The sequence below is a fragment of the Protopterus annectens genome, chromosome 4.part0, assembly GCF_019279795.1.
Source record: "Protopterus annectens isolate FY-2018-M chromosome 4.part0, PAN1.0, whole genome shotgun sequence".
Taxonomy (NCBI): Eukaryota; Metazoa; Chordata; order Ceratodontiformes; family Protopteridae; genus Protopterus; species Protopterus annectens.
Genome location: NC_056733.1, coordinates 41,000,546 through 41,015,657, shown reverse-complemented (window position 1 = coordinate 41,015,657; position 15,112 = coordinate 41,000,546). Strand labels below are relative to the sequence as shown.

Sequence of the window (15,112 nt, the reverse complement as noted above, 5' to 3'; positions counted from 1 at the left end):
TACAAGAGCAATTTTTAGTAGTGTTTGTATGTTCCCCAATATATTTGGCCTTGTTCAGATTTCCTGCATTAAGAGGTTGAGAGGTACGTGCAAATCACTTTGTAGATTAGGAATATCCAAACATCTCAATTGTCCCCAATTCTGGCTCAAAATGTTGCTCTCCCCTAATAATCCCTCCTCCAAAATGGCAATTTTGGAAGAAAATGTGGAGGGTTTACAATTATATACAACTGTAATGATCACTTATAGATTACCTTTATTTCAGAAATGCATGTGGATGCTCTTATTTTGTTAGCTGCTTCAAGTTAACTGTTAATATTAAAAAGGTGTCCCTTTTTTGACAGGTATTTTTGCATCACATTTTGGTCCGTTTTCATAAAATTGTGGTTTTCTGGCAAATTAGTGGCAAGTCATTAAAGATTGAAGTTAGAAAATAATGGCAGACATTTGAGTTTCAGATTTCATACCCTTCAGAAAACTTGTACTAATGCAAGATCTACCTGTTCTATTTAAGTTATAAGAGCAATATTTAAAAATTGGCCTTATTTTTGGGCTTGTCACACTTCTAGTTCTATGTATGGCTTTGTCCAGATTTCTTGCTCTGAAGTTGAGAGGTATGTGTGTCAGATCCATCACTGTCAGCCAGAGACATTTCAAATTGTGACATACTTATTGCACCCCCACTCCCAGCCAGAGACATTTCAAATTGTGACATACTTATTGCACCCCACTCCCCATTGTAGTGGCTCTGGATGTGTCCATGGAAGGCAAGGAGCAGTTATGCAGTGTAAATGTGCAGAGTATTCCCCCATCCAAAGTAGATCACAAATACGACCGTGGCTTTTCATCTGTCCTTGATTTTGCAAAATGTTCTGGTTTTCTGTCAGCTTTTTGTACTGTTGATTTATGCTTCTTATTCTGGAACTGTATGCTGTCACAGTGCCCTGTTGCTCTGTTTAAGTAGCCATGGTTTAATGAACATCAGGTAAGCTTGTCGGAGATTGTAAGATGCAAGTAAGCTTTAGTAAGCTTGTCGGATATTGTAAGATGCAAGTAAGCTTTAGTAAGTATATTGTTAAAGAATTACCAGCATTGAAAGCCTTTTCGTTGTTGCCATGCAGAGAATATTTACATGACTAGATAATGTATAAGCCTTGGGTATTGAAATGCATATGACAGTTTTATTTATTTTATTTGCAGTTGGTTTGCCAGGATAGTCCATTGGGCCAAATGAACCCGTTTTCAGTGGAGTCCTGGGGAGAAAAGCTCCAAAGCTAAGTAGGTTATTAATAGATATACAAATTATACAATTACACAGAAGTTAATCATACAAGAAATAACAATTTGAAAATAATACAACTAGAGCGAGTACAATCTAGTGATGAAATTAATAGGTAATACAGACTAAAGGGAAATTTAGCACAAAAGCACTGAGAAATAACAACATATTTGGAAGCATTTCATGACAATATTGAGGAATAATAACATATTAGGAAGCAATGCACAAAAGTACTGAGAAGCAATAACGTATTAGGGAAGCAATACTTGGGAAGTGTGGCCTAGTATATTCTTTCTGATTATTGTAGGAATAATAATATGTATGAGTTAGGGTGGGTAATTAGGAAAGTTGCAGGAGGAAACAGAGGAAGAAAGAAGATGGAGTTTGCAAGTGTTATGTGGTGTGGGAGCAAGAGCATTCCCACTGGGATACTAGATGTGAGTGAAGAGATCTTTTAAATATAAAATGGTTGGGGGTGGTGCGAATGGAAGGTGGTAGGGAGTTCCAAAGGCATGCAAGGCCATAAGACAGAAGATTTTTGCCTGGGGGACAAGTTGGTTTATATACTTCTAATAGATTTTGATTGTTGGACCTTAATACTCTTGCAGGAAGGTGCATTTTAAAGGCTGATGAAAGGGAGGGACAAAGGGAGGGGTTGAAAATGAGCTTATGTGCAAGATTTAGTTGAGTATATGTGAGAACTGGGTAGCTCTAGCCATTTTTAGTTTTTGGAGAGAGGAACAGTGGTGGGTGGAGGACTTGTGGTTGGTAGCGAACTTGGCAATTTTGTTGTAGCAAGAGGAAAGTTGTGTTTTTAGAGAGGTCTGTAGATTAGTTAGGAGTGGAGCTCCATAGAGAAGGGAGGGGATAAGAAATGAGGTAGAGGGTGATTTTGGTAGCAGTTGTAAGGTAATGATTTTGTCGGTAAAGCATACCGGGTTTTCTTGATATTTAACTGTAGGTGGGAGTTGAATTTGAGCTGGTTATCAATTTGGACTCCAAGTAACTTGGTCTCGGACACCAGTTCCAGGGGTAGATTATTTTGTCTAGAGATGTGGAATGTGTTTATATTGAAAGAAGTTGCCTTAGAGGGGTGAATAACATTAATTTGGTTTTAGAGGCATTGAGTGCTAGGTGATTCCTTTTCATCCATTGCTCAGTTGTTGTAAAAGCATCTTGAGTCAGTTTTAGGAGTGAGGGGATAGAGGTGGCAGCGCAGATAATAGCAGAATCATCGGCATATTGGATGATGTCTGAGAATGGGATAGAGTTGCGGAAATCATTTATAAATATATTGAAGAGAAGGGGACTCAGTATAGAGCCCTGGGGTACCCCAGTAGGAGTATTTAGAAATGAGGAGGTGGCCTTTTTCCATTTGACTGCTTGAGATCTGTTAGATAAGTAGCTGGAGAACCAGTTCAAGGAGGAGGGAGATGGGTTAAGTTTAGAAAGTTTACTTAGTAGCAGGCTGTGAGTGTGTCAAAGGCCTTAGAGAGGTCGAGTAGTAGGGTAGAAACAATTTGGCCAGAGTCGCGGGCTTTATTTACAGTTTCAAGGAAGGAGAGTATGGCGGTCATAATGCTATGATGTGGTCTGACTCCATGTGTGGGAGTTAGTAGGGGATTATCTAAGAGATGTGGAAGGAGTTGTAGTTGGATACACTTTTCTAGGAGTTTAGAGATGGGGGACAGAATAGCGATGGGGCGGAAATTAGTAACATTGTTGTTGTTGCCACCTTTTATGTAGAGGTATGATAAAGGCCCTTTTCCAGACTTGGGGTACTATACATTCTTGGATAGAGCACTTGATTAAAATGCTAATAGGGTAAGCGATTGCTTCAGCAGCTTTGCTAAGAAAGTAAGAAGGGATGTTATCAGGAGCATTGATGCATGGCTTCAGTTTCATAAGGAATTTCTTTATAGTAGAAGTTGGGTATAGGTTTAAATGAAAAAAAAGGAGTGTGAAGAGGGAGAATTAGGGGCAGATGAAGCTGATGAAGTAGTAGGAGGAGTGGAGGGATGGGAGTTAGTAGATGGGAATGAGGAAGTAGTAGCAGTGTAGTGGTGTTAAGAGAAAGATGGCGTTAATTTGGAAATGGATTCAATGAAAAGAGTTAAATTGGGTAGCCAAGTCTTGGTCAGGAGCTCTTGGGTCTGGGGTAGGGGTATCTGGTTTGCTGGGGTTAAGTAGAGTAGAGATACCTTTCCAAAATTTCTGAGGGTTTGATTTTATTATTTTGAAGTGTGGAAAAGTAGTTTTGTCGGTCTAAGATTATGAGCTTTTTTACCTTATTTCGAAGTATTTTATATTCATTGTAATAAAAGGACAGGATTACAGTATTTTCAGAAGCTCATTACATTTTATTGCAGACCAGTGTCTTATAGCAGTGTCTGTGTGTTAGTACACTTGTAGTTGGGTCAGGGTGGCTTTAATGGTATATGGTAAATAAGCATTGCTACCTTATTTAAAAGCCAGGCCCTGCAACAACTAGCTCCACACTGAAGTCAAAACACAATAGCTCTGGTGGGTAAATGTACTCTGTAGTAATCAAAAAAGGCAAATGTTTAAAATAACTACAGCTTATGTGCAAACACAATAGGTAGTGATGAAACAATGCTCTGCTAAAAATGCTTTAATGCTCCACAATGCTGAGCTGCAGATCAGTTATCACTGGCTACCAGGATTTCACCCACTTCAGCTCAAGCACGGTGCCGTTCAGTGCAACCTTCCCAGAACTAATTTGTCTGACCAGAATTATTTGCTGTGTGTATAAGAGGGAGGAAGCATACCCCTCAGCTGTCCAGATTTTTGCCCCATATTCCTCCAAAAAAGGATTGAAGTTACTAAATGAGACATTTCAGTTTTAGATGTCATGTCATTTAGAAAAATGCATACCAACACAAATCCTGTTACTCTTGCAATTTTCTAAGTTTCTGAGAGCCATATTTATAATCTGTCCCTATTTATTTTAGGCTTTGTCCAGATTTCTTGCACTAAGGTTGAGGCCTTGAGGGTGTGGTATGTTTGTGAGAAAGTGAAATGCCCAAGATGTCCTTCAAGGATGCATCTGCAGTCCTTACAAATGGGTTGTCCTGTCGTCAGGCAGCCCTTCGGTCGGCCGGATTCCAAAGTCTGGGTCTGGCCTCGGCTGGTGTCGCACTTCACCCGACGTCATAGCTGCAGTTATTCGGGTATAAAGGCATCAGCCGACGCCATTTTCCTCAGTCTTTCTTGCTGCGTGGCGCCCGAAGCAGAAGCTGTTCGCAAGTGCCGGTCGGTCAGAACCAGAGATTACTACTACCAAATACGTCTACGAAGACTTCTAAAAAGCTAAGTACCCCGTTGGGGACTCTTTCTTGCCTCAGCCGATGTCAGAAAAAGTGCCTCAGCCGATGTCAGAAAAAGTGAATAACTGTTTAACTTGTGGGAAACAAATACCTCATAAAGATTTCCACTCTTACTGTTTACCTTGTTTAGGCCCAGACCACGACGTAGCAGCTTGTCTAGCCTGTGCTTCTTTTAACCGACGGACGCTTAGACGTCGGTCAGAATTTGCTGAGGAGAAAGGCTTGAGGTTCTATTCCTACAGCATATACATTTGTATGCTGCAGTCCTCAGGATGTCCTCCTTTGGATGAGATGCCTAATAACTATGAACCTGTTTTTCAGCTTGTCATCCATTTTCTATTGCAATATACCAGCTTACCATTTTTTTTAATTTAACATAGGCAATTTATTCTTTGACGGCAACAGGCACTGAATTTGTAGATGAAACACTGAAATATACAGTTGTTTTCTAGCAACAACATCTTCATTAGTTTCAGATATCTTTAATGTGGAATTATTCAGATTACTTTTACTTCAGCAGAGTCACTCAAACAAGTGCTGCTGTATAATACAAGGGATATAATTCAATTATATATTATAATTAATACAATCAGGTAAATCAAATAACTTTTGCATGGCCCTAACGGTGTGCAAGGAGCCTATTGCTTGAAAACAGTTCAAAGGTAAATAACCTGCCACTGGCCAGATGCATTTTCTTTGAATGTGTTTCATTGAATGTGAGTTTCAAAAGTAGAGAAGCTTTAATGCCAAGTCTGTTTTCATTGTAAGACCTTTGTTTAGGTTTAGTAAATGTCTCAGTGTTTGGGCTATAATGTTTGAAATAAAAGTTGTAAATGCCTATTGCTTGAAAACAGTTCAAAGGTAAATAACCTGCCACTGGCCAGAAGCATTTTCTTTGAATGTGGGTTTCAATGCTGTTTCATTGAATGTGAGTTTCAAAAGTAGAGAAGCTTTTTTTGAAAAAAAAAAATTTGAAAAAAAAAAAGAGAAGCTTTAATGCCAAGTCTGTTTTCATTGTAAGACTATTGCTTTGTTTAGGTTTAGTAAATGTCTCAGCGTTTGGGCTATAATGTTTGAAATAAAAGTTGTAAATTAAATCCAACTGCCTGTAATCATTGTAGAACTAAAGCATAAAACAGTATGCACACAGATTTGAACAGTGTCTACAGTAAATGGGGAGAAATAGCCAAGTAATGGGACACTGGAATGGATGTGTGGGCGGGGCTTGGGGTGGGTGGACTTGGGCGGGGCTGTGTTGGCAGGGGGCGGGGTGAGCTATGTGGGTGGGGCTCTGGGTTTGCACCCCCCTGCAAAAAATCCTGCGGGCTCCCTTGCCTAGACACCATACCCTTATTAATAAGCTGTGCAATGAAACAGGACTTCCTTAAAGAAGTGGATACATGATGACAGAAGGACAGTTAATTGTCCACATAGGATCCCAAGAATCTAACTACCAGATCAGTTTTCATGGGTGTGTTGTTGATGTATCAGTTACAATGAGCATCATGATTGCTGAAGGAGACGATTATACATTTTTTGGTGTTTAGTTGCAATCCATGGTTATGGCACCAGCTGTTTTATGGGAAAGGCCCTCTTGGGTGACCTTTTTGTCCTCTGGAGAATTTTTGATGGCCCCAAGTTTCCAGTCATCTGCATACTTGGTCAGCCGTAAACCCTTAACATTAGCTTTGACATCTGAGACATAAATGCTAAAGAGGAGTGACCCCAAGGACTAAACCTTGGTGTACACCACTAGTGACAATCTTTAGGAGGGGGAGGAAGAGCCACCTATCCTAATTTCCTGTGTTCTATTTGTAATGCAATTTGCTGTCTATTGAGTTACATAAAGATTAACATTTATCAGTATGTGTTGTATATTGATTTTCCCTCGTCTATTGCTTCAGTAAACTTCTCAGAGAGGTCAGCCAGGCAGGATTTGCCCTTGACAAAGCCAATCTTGCTTGGGTGAAGAGTTTGTAGATCACCTATATCCTCCAAGCTCCTCCCCTTTCCCATAATTCCTCACATCTCCTACCTTCCCTCAGGTCACGTTTGCCACTTCATGCGTACGCATCGTGGTCTCTTTAGCTCCAAGTTGAGTGTAATAAGTTGAAGCTGTTTTCTGATATATTTTGTGTGTGTGTGTGTGTGTGTGTGTGTGGTCGATAGTCAACTCTTTCCTCCCCTTCATTGTTCGTCGTTTTTTCTGTAAAAAAAAAAAATAAAAAAATGTAGTCTAAAAGTTAAAGTTAGTAAGGTAGTGTCTAGGCCTAGCCTGATATCAGTTTTGGCTGAGCGGGTTTTTGTGATGGCTGAGCAGCCAAAACCAACTTTTAGAATAATGCACAGAGTATGGCCACAAGCTTTCACCGGCTCTGTGTGTTATTTGCCTGGGTGTTCCCCGCCTATCTTTGCCTTGTAGTGTGTGTGCAGGGTTCAGCCCTAGGGCCTTGAAGGAAAGGAAGGCAAAGCTGGTAGCTAAGGGCCTGCTACCAGTTTCTGCCTTGGACACGGCGACCTCGACCTCAGCTCCAGTAGCCAATCAACCTCCCACTTCAGGCTGGGATTCAACCTCCCTCTAAGCCTTCTGATGTGGGGACTAAAAATAAAGAAAAACAGGACAAGAAAGATAAGGACAAGAGAGGGGAACGCAAGAGCCCTTTCCTAGCCCGCCTACAAAAGTTATCAGGACTACCTCTCCTCAGCTCCACTCCCCGAGGCCTTCTTTGAGGTCATCACACTGACCAGCCAGATCCGAGTTGGTCACCTCTTCGCGTTTGACTTGGAGTCTGTTGGAGCTAGACATGGACAGGATCATGCGGAGGTTCATTCGGACACAAATCCAAGTGGGAGTCTTGCCAGGCCCCTCTCCGGCCGGAGAGGGGACCTCCATGCCCTTCTTCCATCCAATCTCTCCTTCCCTGATCCGACCTGCGGTTTCGGGGTTTATGGATCCAAGGTTCCTCAGAGCTGGGGGTTCGGCGCTGGCGATCACCTTGAGTTCCTCGGATCAGACCTGTTCGGATCCGCGCAACTCTCGGGGCCGAGAACAGGGAGTCGCATCCGAGGGAACGGAGGTGTCTTCAGCTCTGACTTTGTCGGATCCAAGCCGTTCCTTCGGAACCTCGGCCGTGATCCTCATGGCGGAGCTGAGGAGAGCTTCCTTCTTGTTGGTTGCTAAGGAGGTGCGCTCTCCTTTGGCATTCGACATGGTGGAGAGGGTTCTCTCCCAAGGATTGAGACCCCAGCCCATCACCTTGGACTCCACCCTGGCTCCCGTGGATTTGCTCACGACTCCCATCAGCTTGTCCCAGGGACAGCCCATGCCAGAGGACCCCCAGGTGGATCCCATCGTGGACCCCCCCCGTGACTTACGAGCCCTCTTCAGAGAGTCCCCGTAAGCACTAGTGTAAGAGGAGGCACATTGACTCCCCCGAGGCCCTCACAGAAGATACTGACTTAGAAGGTGAGGGTTCCCCCAGGTTACCTCCCGAGGATGTCTCCTTTGGAGACATCATGGAGATACTCCACCAGAGAGAAGGTTGGTCATCCCCAAAATCCTTTACGGATGAGTCAGTATTCCTGGAGGACTTTGGCACGGGCCCATCTACATCCTGGGTGTCCCCTCCTGCAGCTCCCTTAGTGGATCTCATTACCACATGGGCATGGAAGGAGCCTGACACCATAGAGCCAATACCTAAACGCCCAGACAGGATCCTCTCTCCCCCCACAGACAGGCATGTTACAATGGATCCCTGGTGGATGCTATGGTGGTTGCAGCTGCCAGCAAGAGAGAACTGGCACAGGAAAATTCATCCGTCCACCCTCCGGACAAGGAGTCTAGGGCGGTGGATCGATTTGGGAAGCAAGTTTTTTTTCTTCAGTGATGTTTTCTATTCAAGCGCTGAATTATTTGGTACACGTTATACGACTTCAGCGAGACCTTGTCACAGAGTTTGCTGTGTCACCCCAGAGTCTTTGTTGCCAGAGGATAAGGGGCTGTTCTCAGTGAAAATGTCAACTCTCTAAAGTCTGTTTCGAACACATCCATATGTCTTCTTTCCTATGCCATGGAAGGGCGACTGGGGCCGGCATAGCTATGAGGCGACATGCTTGGCTCAGACTATGTCAATTCGTGGACCCCTTCAAGCCGTCATTCACAAACGCTCCCTTTGATGGTTCATCCCTGTTCGGGAAGATAGTACGTGACACCTTGGTCCAGAGCGAGAAGGACGTGAGAACTCTGTCTGCCGTCGGAGCTGCTTCTCTAGCCCTCAAAGATCCTTTTCTAGGAATCAGAGAGGGCAAAAGATGATGTGGTTCTGCAATTTCTTGGTTTTCCCGAGACTTTCAGGACAATTTGTCCCCTAGAGGCAGAGGGGGACAAGACAGATGCCACCCAAGAGGCAGAGAGGGTCCGAGGAACTTTGGGTCTAGGGAGACCTTCTCGGACAGACCCACGCAACAACCCTGAGGGGTTGCCCAACTGTCCTACTCTGGAGACAGTCAGGGGAAGATTGTCATTGCACCTAATGGCTTGGGAGTCCATTACGGCAGACCGCTGGGTGCTCCAGATAATTTCCAGAGGTTACTCCATCCCGTTCGTTGCCCCACCCGTCCAACCAAAACGCCTCCTGGATGTTTCACCCACTCAAAGGGAGGCCGTAGCGCAAGAAATTTCAAAGCTGCTTTGCAATCGGGCCATCGAATCAGTCCCCCTAGCTCAGTCCAGATTAGGCGTTTACTCCAGGTTCTTTTTAGTGCCAAAAAAGACGGGGGACCACAGGCCCATATTGGACCTGTCAACCCTGAACTTGACCGTAGTCGAGCAGAAATTGTGGTTGGTCACCTTGCAGCCTATTCTATGTTACCTCAGAGAATGCCACTGGATAGGCTTGATACAGCTCCAGGATGCTTACTACCATATCAAAATTTGCAGAAGCTCCAGGAGATTCCTTCACTTCCGGCTGGGAGCCAGCCATTTCCAGTTCAGAGTCCTACACTTTGGTCTCACCACAGCCCCCAGGGTGTTTACCAAGGTTATGGCAGTTGTAGCGGCTCACCTGAGGCTTCAGAGAATTCAGGTGATGTTCATCGTGTTAAATTGCTGCAGTCATTAGACTTGGGTTATCCTGCCATCAGGCAATTCCCCAGTCGGCCTGAGTTCCAAAGTCTTGGTCCAGTGTCGGTTGCTATCGCCTCCTCCCTAACGTAAGTGTGACAGGGGTATATAAGATGCAGCCGACGCCATTTTCTTCAGTCTTTCTTGCCGCGTGGTGCCCGAAGCAAAAGCAGTTCGCAAGTGCCGGTTGGCCCACTCTTGAGATTTTCATTCCGAATCCAGAACCGAAGTCTTCTGCAAAGCTAAGTACCCCGTTGGGGAAATTTTTACTTGCCTCAGACCGATGTCAGTAAAAGTTAATAACTGTATTTCTTGTGGGAAGCAAATACCTCATAAGGATTTCCATTCCTATTGTATCTCATGCCTAGGCCCTGACCACAACGTCACTGGCTATCGGTTTTGTGCTAGGTTTAACAAGCGCACTATTAAACGTCAGTTTGATTTTGCTCGACATTATTTCGGCAGAAAATTCAATTACACCATGCCGTCGGAACTTCCGTCGACAGGAATACATAAAAAGAGCAAAGACAAGGATAGGCATCCGAGGCCCAAAACTGACGACGAAGCCTCTTCTAGGCCAGTTGCCGGTTCTCCGGTTTTCAGCGAGGCGCCTTCGCAGCCCCTAATGACCGCTTCTGCAGAACCACAGGCCACCTCTGACTCCCACGTGGAGATGGCTGGGCCTTCGGATGCACAAGTTTTTCAGCCTACCGAAACTAATCCATCAGAGGGACCCCGGAGTAGCTGAACAACCCGCAGCTTCAGAGGGTGTTTTCAGACCTACTCAGTTAAGCATTAATCCCTCTGCTAAATCTAAACCTTCTTTAAAAACAAAGAAACAGATACAGCATTCTCCAGGTCAGGCCTCCATGCCTAAGAAACAAATGCTTAAAATGGCCGAAGACCTAATCACTCTGATCAGGGGGTCCCATCCTCCTCCTAATAAAAGGCCTAGACAGGATGCAGACTATGACTCATCCGACCAGGTGTCCATCTCTTCAGATTCATCCTCAGACCTAGGATATTCTTTACCCCCTTATGAGGATTCTGATGCTGAGGAATCAATTCCATCGGCCGCTCCGTCTGAGGACTACTCCTTTGGGGAAACCTTACACACCATGAGGGAGCATTTTCATTGGGAAGGCAAGGATTACTCAGAATCCAAGAAAAGGCTCAGAGACTTCCTTTTATTACCTCAACACAGACCCCTTGCTAGCCTGCCAGTGTTAGATATTGTGGATCACGTGTATACTGAATCCAGCTTAAATCCTGATTCTTTACCTCCAGCCCCAGTTAAGCCTGACAGATACTACAGAGTCCCTGACTCGCACAAATTTCTTTATAAAAGCCCTGTTGCTGACCCTGAAACTATTTCTCAGGGACCCAAAGGGGTTAAGGCCTCATCAGCAAAGAATCCAGTTCCCTCTGACAGAGATTCCAGAGCATTAGACAGATGGGGAAGAAAGTATATATGTCTGCAACTTGCTAAAATATCAGCAATTTTTGATGTCTCAGTTGAAACAAAAAATGCTTCCAGATTCAGATCCTCCTAATTTTAAAGAAATGCAGGATTTATTGCATGCAGCTGGACAAGTGGGAAAACATACTTTGCAATGTGGTTTTGATTCTTTAGAGGCCTCCTGTAGAGCAGCAGTTACAGGCTCTGTCATTAGAAGGCATGTTTGGTTAAAAGAACATACGCTACCAGATCATGTTAAAGCAAAATTATTGGATGCACCTTTGCAGCAGGATGTGTTATTTGGAGTTAAGGCAGAAGAGGTATTAAAGAAAATGGAGGATAAGGCAAAATCTATGCAAACGGTGAAGCATTTCTTGCAGGTTCAGCCTCCTTGATTTAGCAGAAATTGGCCAACAAAGAAATTGGTCCTTTCCAGTTACAGACAGACCTCAAAGGGGCAGATACAGACGTCCAAGAGGTAGAGGTCAACCACAAGGTCCTTACAGGCCTCGACAATGGGGTGCATCAGGCCAGAAAGAAGGAAAAGATAGGCCACAACCATATAAAAAGCAGCCCCAATGACTTCCCACTACAGCTGCCAAACAGCTCTCTTGGCAGCCCCCTTGGGAGGAAAACTGGCATTTTTCTATCACAATTGGCATATGATCACCAAAGGCAAATGGGTTCTCAACATTGTATCTCAAGGTTACAGGTTCCACTTTCACACTCTGCCAAGGTTAAAAGGAATGCCGAATCTGCCACCAAATCAATGGGCAGTGGCTCAAAAACAAATTACAGCACTCATGGACATGAGAGCTATTCAAAAGGTACCACCACAGGAGCAAGGGCAAGGATTCTACTCAAGACTCTTTCTGGTTCCCAGAAAGGGCAAAGCCTGGAGGCCCATTCTGGATCTTTCTTCTCTAAACACTTACCTGGATGTTCTGAAATTCAAAATGTTGACACTACAGCAGCTTCTTTCCATGCTGGGCAAGAAAGCTTGGCTCATGACCTTGGACCTCAGGGAGGCATACCTGCATGTCCCTATCAGACAAAACTGCCGAAGATACCTTAGATTCATAGTTGGTTCAATGCACTGTCAATTTTCTGCACTGCCCTTTGGCTTATCCACTGCGCCAAGGGTGTTCACAAAGTGCCTGGCACCAGTAATTGCATTTTGCAGACAGAAAGGAATTCAAATTTATCTGTACCTGGACGACTGCCTGATTCAAGCAAAGAGCAAGGACATTCTACTAAAGCATCTGGCATTTGTAAAAAAGTTATTTAGTTGCCTAGGGTACACAGTAAACGAAAAGAAATCAAAACTAGTGCCCTCACAAGAGATAATATTCCTGGGTGCCAGCTTGAACACAACAGCCCAGATGGCTTATCTCACGCCAGACAAGCAAGGACAACTGACTCAGTACTTTCAGTTGATGGCAACAAGGACCCAGCTCCCTGCAAGAAAAATTCTGCAGGCCTTGGGTTACATGGCATCTTGCATACTACTAATTCCATATGGCAGACTGCATATGAAGAAACTACAATGGTACCTAAAGAGTGTCTGGTCTCAACACTGTCAAAGTTTGGAAACAGTTATATCACTAATTCCTTGCCTTCAACAGGAGTTTCGATGGTGGACTCAAGCTTGTCACCTCAACAAGGGACAGCCTTTTACTCAACCCACAGCCAGGCAACACTGACAACAGATGCATCGGATTATGCCTGGGGAGCACACCTGGCAGGAAAATGTATTCAGGGCAAGTGGCCTGCAGAACAAAGGCATCTTCACATCAATCAAAAAGAGATGCTAGCTGTACAAAATGCCCTTATAGCTTTCAAGGACCTACTGCATCCAGGACAACTTGCATCCAGGACAACTACTACTACTAAAGACAGACAACACCACAGTTATGTGGTACATAAACAAGCAAGGGGGCACTCACTCCTACCCCCTTTGCAGACAAGCCATGATGTTGTGGAACACATCTCTAAACTATCAAGTTCATCTGCAAGCACAATTCCTGCCAGGAGAGAAAAACACACTGGCAGACGACTTAAGCAGAAACATCATGGATCCCCACGAATGGGAATTTAATCCACAAATATTCAGAATAATAACACAGAAATGGTGGAGCCCGGACATAGATCTGTTTGCATCCCCAATGAACTGCCAGCTACAGAAATTCTGCACAAGGAGTTACCATCCACAAGCATGGAAAGTGGATGCCCTCTCATTCAGCTGGAAAAACCTACAAGTATACGCTTTCCCACCACTACCTCTCCTTCCAAAGGTACTCATAAAAGCCAGGCAAGAAGAGCCAAAGATGATCCTGATTGCACCAGACTGGCCACGCCAGCACTGGTACCCAATCTTAAAGAACCTGGCACAAGGACCACCCTGGATTTTGCCTCAAATCCTACATCTGCTGACTCAGCACAACAATCAAATACTTCACAGCCAGCTAAAGACCTTAAACCTAGCTGCATGGAAGATTCCTTAGTCAAGCAAGCAATGCCTCTCTCCAAAGCTGTTATGGATGTCATTCTGGAGGCCAGAAGGCCTAGTACCAGGAAAGCCTATTTGGATAAATGGAAGAGATTCTGTGCCTGGAACCAGGCTCACAGCCTTGACCCTCTTGTCCCAAACATTCCTCAGATACTACAATATTTAACTCAGATGATGGATAAAGGCCTCTCCTTTTCATCCATCAAGATCCACGCCTCTGCCATCTCTGCTCATTACAACACGGATCCTCCAATTTTCTTTAATCCTTTGCTAAAACAGTACCTCAGAGGGGCTAAAAACATAAGACCGCCCCGTAGAGCACCTACTCCAACTTGGGACCCCAACTTCGTGTTGGAAAAATTAACTTTACCTGCTTTTGAGCCAGCTAACACAGCAGATTTAAAATATATCTCTTGGAAAACTGCTCTGCTCCTGGCAATAACATCAGCACGAAGAGTTTCAGAATTACAGGCACTAATGGCAGTGGAACCTTTCCTCGTTTTCCACCAAGACCAGGGTGTCCTTAAGAACTAACCCTACGTTTATGCCAAAGGTGGTATCAAGTGTGGCACTAAACCAAACTATTCACTTGCCAACTTTTTATCCAAAACTACAGAATAAAGGGGAGAGACTACTGCATTCTTTGGACATACACAGGCAGTTACGCTTCTACTTGGACAAAACCAAAGCTTTCAGAAAATCTGAGCAATTATTGGTAGCATATGCTGCAGGAGTACAGGGAAAAGCCATTTTAAAACAGACCATTTCAAAATGGATAGGACATTGTATACATTTCTGCTATACACACCATGGGAAACCTGTTCCTAGCAGCATTAGATCTCACTCCACCAGGGCAACAGCCACTTCAACTGCCTACCTCAGAGGAGTGCCTACCAAGGATATTTTGGAAGCAGCAGCTTGGAGTTCTGTACATACCTTTACCAAGCATTACCATCTGCCTTTATATTCTAAATCCAGAGCTGGCTTCACCACTGCAGTGCTGCAGGGCCTTATAGCCACCTCTAATGCCTTATAGAACCAGCCACCCTACCTCAGCTTTGGGATTCTACCCAAGTGTAATGACTGTAGTAGTGTAACACGATGAACATAGTACAGTTTTGTATGTACCATAAATGTAGATCTTCGTGTGTATACACTGCTGCAGTCCAAGTTACCCTCCCTCCTTCCCCTCTTACTTGCTGGTACGGCCCTATGTATTCTACCCTTTGCTACCTATGGGGAGTATTTGCTAGTAACTGAAAGTTGTTGTTTGGTTTTCTTATGTATGTTTTATTATCAGTTTGAATTGCCTACCTTTTTGGGGGCACCTGACATCTGGGGCAAGAAAAACTGAAGAAAATGGCGTTGGCTGCATCTTATATACCCCTTGTTGCAC

General features: G+C 44.2%; 1 protein-coding gene across 1 annotated transcript in view; it reads left to right on the top strand.

Moving 5' to 3' along the window:
* The window catches only part of TBC1D16 (TBC1 domain family member 16), a 1,714,417-nt gene that overhangs the window by 478,553 nt on the left and 1,220,752 nt on the right, over positions 1-15,112 (top strand). The gene's annotated exons all lie outside the window — the stretch shown is intronic.